The sequence below is a fragment of the Anomaloglossus baeobatrachus genome, chromosome 5 (assembly GCF_048569485.1).
Source record: "Anomaloglossus baeobatrachus isolate aAnoBae1 chromosome 5, aAnoBae1.hap1, whole genome shotgun sequence".
Classification (NCBI taxonomy): domain Eukaryota; kingdom Metazoa; phylum Chordata; class Amphibia; order Anura; family Aromobatidae; genus Anomaloglossus; species Anomaloglossus baeobatrachus.
Genome location: NC_134357.1, coordinates 225,654,855 through 225,665,133, shown reverse-complemented (window position 1 = coordinate 225,665,133; position 10,279 = coordinate 225,654,855).

The following is a 10,279-nucleotide window of genomic DNA, read 5'->3' as shown; positions in this document are numbered from 1 at the left end:
ACCCCGCACACACACACACCGGGCTCTGCACCCCGCACACACACACACACACACACACACACCGGGCTCTGCACCCCGCACACACACACACACCGGGCTCTGCACCCCGCACACACACACACACCGGGCTCTGCACCTCGCACACACACACACACACACACCGGGCTCTGCACCCCACACACACACCGGGGTCTGCACCCCACACACACACACACCGGGCTCTGCACCCCGCACACACACACACACACACATCGGGCTCTGCACCCCGCACACACAAACACACACACATCGGGCTCTGCACCCCGCAGACACATACACATCGGGCTCTGCACCCCGCACACACACACACACATCGGGCTCTGCACCCCCCCGCACACACACACACACACACACACACACACATATACTGGGCTCTGCACCCCGCACACACACACACCGGGCTCTGCACCACACACACACACACACACACACTGGGCTCTGCACCCCGCACACACTTACACACACACACCGGGCTCTGCACCCCGCACCCCGCACACACACACCGGGCTCTGCACCCCGCACACACACACACACCGGACTCTGCATCCCGCACACACACACACCGGGCTCTGCACCCCGCACACACACACACACCGAGCTCTGCAACCCGCACACACACACACACCGGGCTCTGCACCCCGCACACACACACACACCGGGCTCTGCACCCCGCACACACACACACACACCGGGCTCAGCACCCCGCACACACACACACACCGGGCTCTGCACCCCGCACACACACACACTGGGCTCTGCACCCCGCACACACACACCGGGCTCTGGACCCCCTCCCACACACACGGCTCTGCACCCTGCACACACACACACACACCGCACACACACACCGGGCTCTGCACCCCGCACACACACACCGGGCTCTGCACCCCGCACACACACACACACACACACACATACCGGGTTCTGCACCCCGCACACACACACACACCGGGTTCTGCACCCCGCACACACACACACCGGGTTCTGCACCCCGCACACACACACACCGGGTTCTGCACCCCGCACACACACACACCGGGCTCTGCACCCCGCACAGACACACACCGGGCTCTGCACCCCGCACACACACACACACACACACACACCGGGCTCTGCACCCCGCACACACACACACACCGGGCTCTGCACCCCGCACACACACACACACCGGGCTCTGCACCTCGCACACACACACACACACACACCGGGCTCTGCACCCCACACACACACCGGGGTCTGCACCCCACACACACACACACCGGGCTCTGCACCCCGCACACACACACACACACACATCGGGCTCTGCACCCCGCACACACAAACACACACACATCGGGCTCTGCACCCCGCAGACACACACACATCGGGCTCTGCACCCCGCACACACACACACACATCGGGCTCTGCACCCCCCCGCACACACACACACACACACACACACACATATACTGGGCTCTGCACCCCGCACACACACACACCGGGCTCTGCACCACACACACACACACACACACACTGGGCTCTGCACCCCGCACACACTTACACACACACACCGGGCTCTGCACCCCGCACCCCGCACACACACACCGGGCTCTGCACCCCGCACACACACACACACCGGACTCTGCATCCCGCACACACACACACCGGGCTCTGCACCCCGCACACACACACACACCGGGCTCTGCAACCCGCACACACACACACACCGGGCTCTGCACCCCGCACACACACACACACACCGGGCTCTGCACCCCGCACACACACACACACACCGGGCTCAGCACCCCGCACACACACACACACCGGGCTCTGCACCCCGCACACACACACACTGGGCTCTGCACCCCGCACACACACACCGGGCTCTGGACCCCCTCCCACACACACGGCTCTGCACCCTGCACACACACACACACACCGCACACACACACCGGGCTCTGCACCCCGCACACACACACCGGGCTCTGCACCCTGCACACACACACACCGGGCTCTGCACCCCGCACACACACACACACACCGGGCTCTGCACCCCGCACACACACACACCGGGCTCTGCACCCCGCACACACACACACACACCGGGCTCTGCACCCCGCACACACACACACACACCGGGCTCTGCACCCCGCACACACACACACACACCGGGCTCTGCACCCCGCACACACACACACACACCGGGCTCTGCACCCCGCACACACACACACCGGGCTCTGCACCCCGCACACACACACACACCGGGCTCTGCACCCCGCACACACACACACACCGGGCTCTGCACCCCGCACACACACACACACACCGGGCTCTGCACCCCGCACACACACACACACACACCGGGCTCTGCACCCCGCACACACACACACCGGGCTCTGCACCCCGCACACACACACACCGGGCTCTGCACCCCGCACACACACACACCGGGCTCTGCACCCCGCACACACACACACCGGGCTCTGCACCTCGCACACACACACACACCGGGCTCTGCACCCCGCACACACACACACACCGGGCTCTGCACCCCGCACACACACACACACCGGGCTCTGCACCCCGCACACACACCGGGCTCTGCACCCCGCACACACACCGGGCTCTGCACCCCGCACACACACACACCGGGCTCTGCACCCCGCACACACACACACCGGGCTCTGCGCCCCGCACACACACACACCGGGCTCTGCGCCCCGCACACACACCGGGGTCTGCACCCCACACACACACACACCGGGCTCTGCACCCCGCGCACACACACACACACACACCGGGCTCTGCACCCTGCACCCCGCACACACACACATCGGGCTCTGCACCCCGCACACACACACACACACATCGGGCTCTGCACCCCGCACACACACACACACATCGGGCTCTGCACCCCCCCGCACACACACCGGGCTCTGCACCCCGCACACACCCAGGGCTCTGCACCCCGCACACACACACACCGGGCTCTGCACCCCGCACACACACACACACACCGGGCTCTGCACCCCGCACACACACACACACACCGGGCTCTGCACCCCGCACACACACACACCGGGCTCTGCACCCCGCACACACACACACACCGGGCTCTGCACCCCGCACACACACACACACCGGGCTCTGCACCCCGCACACACACACACACCGGGCTCTGCACCCCGCACACACACACACACCGGGCTCTGCACCTCGCACACACACACACACCGGGCTCTGCACCTCGCACACACACACACACCGGGGTCTGCACCCCACACACACACCGGGGTCTGCACCCCGCACACACACACACACACACACCGAGCTCTGCACCCCGCACACACACACACACCGGGCTCTGCACCCTGCACCCCGCACACATGCGCACACACACACATCGGGCTCTGCACCCCGCACACACACCGGGGTCTGCACCCCCCACACACACACACACCGGGCTCTGCACCCCGCACACACACACACCGGGCTCTGCACCCTGCACCCTGCACACATGCGCGCACACACACACACACACATCGGGCTCTGCACCCCGCACACACACACACACACACACACACACATCGGGCTCTGCACCCCGCAGACACACACACATCGGGCTCTGCACCCCGCACACACACACACACATCGGGCTCTGCACCCCCCCGCACGCGCACACACACACAGACACACACATCGGGCTCTGCTCGCACGCACACACACACACACACACATCGGGCTCTGCACCCCCACACACACACCGGGCTCTGCACCCCGCACACACACACACACACACACACATATACCGGGCTCTGCACCCCGCACACACACACACCGGGTTCTGCACCCCGCACACACACACACCGGGTTCTGCACCCCGCACACACACACACACCGGGTTCTGCACCCCGCACACACACACACACCGGGTTCTGCACCCCGCACACACACACACACCGGGTTCTGCACCCCGCACACACACACACACCGGGTTCTGCACCCCGCACACACACACACACCGGGTTCTGCACCCCGCACACACACACCGGGTTCTGCACCCCGCACTCACACACACCGGGCTCTCCACCCCGCACACACACACACACACACACACACCGGGCTCTGCACCCCGCACACACACACACACACACACCGCACACACACACCGGGCTCTGCACCCCGCACACACACACCGGGCTCTGCACCCCGCACACACACACACCGGGCTCTGCACCCCGCACACACACACACACACACACACACCGGGCTCTGCACCCCGCACACACACACACACACACACACACACACACACACCGGGCTCTGCACCCCGCACACACACACACACCGGGCTCTGCACCCCGCACACACACACACACACACCGGGCTCTGCACCCCGCACACACACACACACACCGGGCTCTGCACCCCGCACACACACACACACACCGGGCTCTGCACCCCGCACACACACACACACACCGGGCTCTGCACCCCACACACACACACCGGGCTCTGCACCCCGCACACACACACACCGGGCTCTGCACCCCGCACACACACACACCGGGCTCTGCACCCCGCACACACACACACCGGGCTCTGCACCCCGCACACACACACACACCGGGCTCTGCACCCCGCACACACACACACACACCGGGCTCTGCACCCCGCACACACACACACACCGGGCTCTGCACCCCGCACACACACCGGGCTCTGCACCCCGCACACACACACACACACCGGGCTCTGCACCCCGCACACACACACACACCGGGCTCTGCACCCCGCACACACACACACACCGGGCTCTGCACCCCGCACACACACACACCGGGCTCTGCACCCCGCACACACACACACACCGGGCTCTGCACCCCGCACACACACACACCGGGCTCTGCACCCCGCACACACACACACCGGGCTCTGCACCCCGCACACACACACACCGGGCTCTGCACCCCGCACACACACACACCGGGCTCTGCACCCCGCACACACACACACCGGGCTCTGCACCCCGCACACACACACACCGGGCTCTGCACCCCGCACACACACACACCGGGCTCTGCACCCCGCACACACACACACCGGGCTCTGCACCCCGCACACACACACACCGGGCTCTGCACCCCGCACACACACACACCGGGCTCTGCACCCCGCACACACACACACACACCGGGCTCTGCACCCCGCACACACACACACCGGGCTCTGCACCCCGCACACACACACACACCGGGCTCTGCACCCCGCACACACACACACCGGGCTCTGCACCCCGCACACACACACACCGGGCTCTGCACCCCGCACACACACACACACACACACCGGGCTCTGCACCCCGCACACACACACACCAGGCTCTGCACCCCGCACACACACACACACACCGGGCTCTGCACCCCGCACACACACACACCGGGCTCTGCACCCCGCACACACACACACACCGGGCTCTGCACCTCGCACACACACACACACCGGGCTCTGCACCTCGCACACACACACACACCGGGGTCTGCACCCCACACACACACACACCGGGCTCTGCACCCCGCACACACACACACCGGGCTCTGCACCCCGCACGCACACACACACACCGGGCTCTGCACCCCGCACACACACACACACACACACCGGGCTCTGCACCCCGCACACACACACACACCGGGCTCTGCACCCCGCACACACACACACCGGGCTCTGCACCCCGCACACACACACACCGGGTTCTGCACCCCGCACACACACACACCGGGCTCTGCACCCCGCACACACACACACACACACACACACACACACACCGGGCTCTGCACCCCGCACACACACACACACCGGGCTCTGCACCCCGCACACACACACACCGGGCTCTGCACCCCGCACACACACACACACCGGGCTCTGCACCCCGCACACACACACACACCGGGCTCTGCACCTCGCACACACACACACACACACCGGGCTCTGCACCTCGCACACACACCGGGGTCTGCACCCCACACACACACACACCGGGCTCTGCACCCCGCACACACACACACACACACACCGGGCTCTGCACCTCGCACACACACACACACACCGGGGTCTGCACCCCACACACACACCGGGGTCTGCACCCCACACACACACACACCGGGCTCTGCACCCCGCACACACACACACACACACACCGGGCTCTGCACCCTGCACCCCGCACACATGCGCACACACACACATCGGGCTCTGCACCCCGCACACACACCGGGGTCTGCACCCCACACACACACACATGACAACACAAGGCCTACCCATTAAATTAAAGACACCACACTTGAATAAAGTAAATGGCATTAAATGGCCGTGACATTTATTAAGGGTTACATAATAAATAAATTAATTAATCAATAAATAAAAACCAATATTTTATTAAAATTCTTCCATAACCATATTCCATAAACAACCAGTCCGCCAGTAAAAACTGGCGACTTTACCCAATACTTTAAAAAAGAAGTCCATAACCAACCAGTCCACCAGTAAAACTGGCGACTTTCCCACTAACAAATGTCACGACGAGAGCAGTTCTTGAAGTAGTCTTTCTCCAGGGGGGGAGGGTGGGTGTTCTTCTTGATCTTCAAATCTTCTGACAGCCAGCTGATGGAAAGCTGCTATTTTATACCTAAAACTTCCCGCACTTTCTGCCAGCTGATCCAATCAGCTGGCAGAAAAACGGGCGCGCAGAAACCAGACTAAACCAGTCAGAGCCAGAACACCTCAGAGCCACTGACTGGAAATTTGTTAACCCTTTCCACACCTGAATAAAATGGAAACCAAATTCACAACCAAATAGTGAGGCCTGTGTTATCATGCGGTCGCTACGGCATACAAGATACCGTGCTCTGAACATGACAACACAAGGCCTACCCATTAAATTAAAGACACCACACTTGAATAAAGTAAATGGCATTAAATGGCCGTGACATTTATTAAGGGTTACATAATAAATAAATTAATTAATCAATAAATAAAAACCAATATTTTATTAAAATTCTTCCATAACCATATTCCATAAACAACCAGTCCGCCAGTAAAAACTGGCGACTTTACCCACACGCCAAGGACTAACAGGCCTTGGCCCACCCCCACTAACAAATATCACAGCCATTTCTCGACACAATTTTGGATAACAAAAAACATCTGAAAATATCAATCCTGACAACCGACTCCTACTAACAGAAACTAACTCACTAATCCTAAAAAGCTCCAAAATATGCTAAAACGAATGCCACCCTAAACACCATTGACTCAAAGTCATTAACGCAAATATATCCCTAGCTAAATTCTCTCTCATCAGAAATCCAGAAATTCAAGTGCTAAACCCCATTACTCTGAAAAACAATCCACTTTATGAAAAAACACAAAAATTCTGCCATTCTAACCATGAGGCCGGATACCTGGCCCATGTTGAATCAGCAATAGACCTCTTAATAGCCGAAACAACTAATCCATCACTACATTCCATAAAGCTTCTGGACACGGGCTCCCGAGAGAAATTGCCATCGGTTCCATACGAAACAGTTCTTCCCGATCCTGTCGAGACAGCGCGTTGTCCAACCTATTAACCCTGTCTGACTCAAGCCGCGCTTTTATCCAAATATTGTACCTAAGACACGTTAAAACCAACTGTCTCAGAATTCTGACTCCCCAACTATTCTGAGAAGACATTGTGTTAATAGCAAATACCAGATTCCTGCTATCTGATACCAACAAAATCCTTTGATTTGACAACTTCGTACCCCAGACCTCAACTAACACCAAAACTGGAAAAGGGACATTACCGTACTACTGCCCGTCACACCACTAACCTTCCAAGAATTGTGCCAAAATTCAAATAAGAATTCTCCTTGACAAAAAACACCAAAACCGTACTCACCATGACCAAAAAACAACTGTAAAACATCGGAAGTTCTAAACTCCTGCTGCCAGACTGCCCTACCATTATAATTCCTACAAAAGTACCGCCACATAAACAAATCCTCCTTAAGCTGTTGTGTCAAACGAATATGAGAACCCGAAGATGATAATCCCTTAGTGGCCTCATACAACCTTCTGGAAAAGATCCTACCCATCGGAAAAATCCGTAAACTAAAATTCAAAAGCCCCAATAATGACTGCAGTTTCCTCAAAGTTGTCTTTCTCCTGCCAATCATACCAGAAAGCTCTGCCTCCAACCTAGCAACTTTTTCTTGGGGCAACCTACACTCCATCCTAACAGAGTCAATAGTAATACCCAAAAATTCTAAGCACTGACAGGGCAAAGTTGTCTTCTCCTCTGCTATAGGGATACCAAACAACTCCATTAACTCTCGAAATTTAACTAAAAGACTAAAACAATCCCCAGATTTAGCCCTGCCAACAAACAAAAAATCATCTAAGTAATGTAACACCTTCCCTTCATTACACTCCTCCTCCACTACCCAATGTAAAAACGATGAAAATGATTCAAAATAAAAACAGGATAGAGAAAACCCCATCGGGAGGCATCTATCAAAAAAATAAAGAAAAGCCCGGACGCCTGCCCTGAAAGGGCTCAAGGGAGGGCAACATGACTGAGGAGGGATGCTAGGCCTGAGGGTTAGCAAGGGGTTAAGGTACAGGGTATTTTGTGCGGGAAAAGTGGGAGGTGGAGTTATAGGACTGTGGGGACATGTAATTGGTTAGGGGGGTTGCTAGGGTAGGGGGGTATATACAGGGCTAGATTAGGAGGTGGGAGGTCATTCACTACCTGGAAGACGTCTTGAATTGTTGCTGATTCGCTTGGATCCTGAAAATTGAGGGCTTCGGGGTACAGATGAAGAGGAGGAGGAGCAGCTGCAGCGATGGCCCGGCGATGTCGGCGGCTCTGCAGATGGGGACCCCCCCTGCCTCCGAAGCGGCAGTGAAGACCGCGGTTTCTTAGCGCCTCAGCCCGGAGATGCCGCCGAGGACCCGACGGCGGAGAAGAAGCCCCAGCGGAAGACCCACGGCAGCGGCGGCAGATTAAAGAAACGGGACGAAGCGGGGCCTGGGCCGGAAGTCGGGCCACGGGCATCAAGGCAGCGGGGCGGTGAGTGACATGGCCGGCCTCCCTCCACTTCCGGTTCGCGGGGCGCAGTGTGATGCGCGCGTCGCGGCTGCGTGGCCCGCCGCGCTCACTTGCTCGCCGAGCTCGCCTGACCCGCCGCGCTCGCTTGACCCGCCGCGCTCGCCTGACCCGCCGCGGTCACGTGGGTCGGCGGTGTCACGTGGGTCGGCAGTGTCACGTGGGTCGGCGGTAACATGTGGGCGGGCGGCGCGGTTACGTGGGCCGGCGGCGCGGTCACTTGCGGTCCCAGTGGAAGACGTCGCAGTGACCTGCATCGGATGTCGGCAGCGGGGCGGTGTGACGTAACCGGCCTCTCCTCCACTTCCGGGTTGCGGCGCGCAATGGTGACGCGCGCGTCGCGGCCACGTGACCCGACGCGGTCACGTGGTCTGGCGATGCGGTCACGTGCTTCGGCGCTGGTGTCAGCTGACCCGGAAGTGTTGGCGATGAAGCCTGCAGCGATCGGCGGCGGCTGCAGAGCAGGATGCGGGGAGGATTTCGCAGACCCAGACGACCGTCCAGCAGTGGTGCGGGCAGTGGTAAGTGACATCACTGGCCCTGACAGCCTCAGATCAGTGCGGTGCGGGGGTCAGCGTGATACCTGGGCGGCGCGGCCACGTGACCCATGGCGCGGTGCGGGGTCTGGCGACGCAGTCACATGCCCCTGGCATCTCGGTCGTTTACTACGGCCAGCATATGCCAGCTGGCGGATGTGCGGCTGGAGCGCACCACCCCCCCCCCTAAGTTGTGGCTCCGAGCCGGTGACTACTTGACAAGCGTCCCCGGCTGGCCGGCCAGTCCGGCCGGTTGCGTTGCGGCCCTGGAGGGCTGCAACCTGCGTTTACCCGTGGAGAAGATGGCGGTGCTCGACGCGGAGGACATGTGACGGCTGTTCCGTGGGATCCCATGGAGTCAGCCTAGTAAGTTACGGCTCACTTAAAACCTTGTATTAATGCTTGAATTATGGTGGGTGGTAAGGGTGTCGTTAGGTATGATTTTGGGTGCATTAGGGCGGTAGTTGGTTTGTCAGCGAGTTTCGGCAGGAGGTTGGGGACCCTGAGTATGGCGTTGAATTTTATGTGTGAGTGGTGGCTACGTGGTCCCGGGTGCCGTGCTATGCTAGGGTGTCTA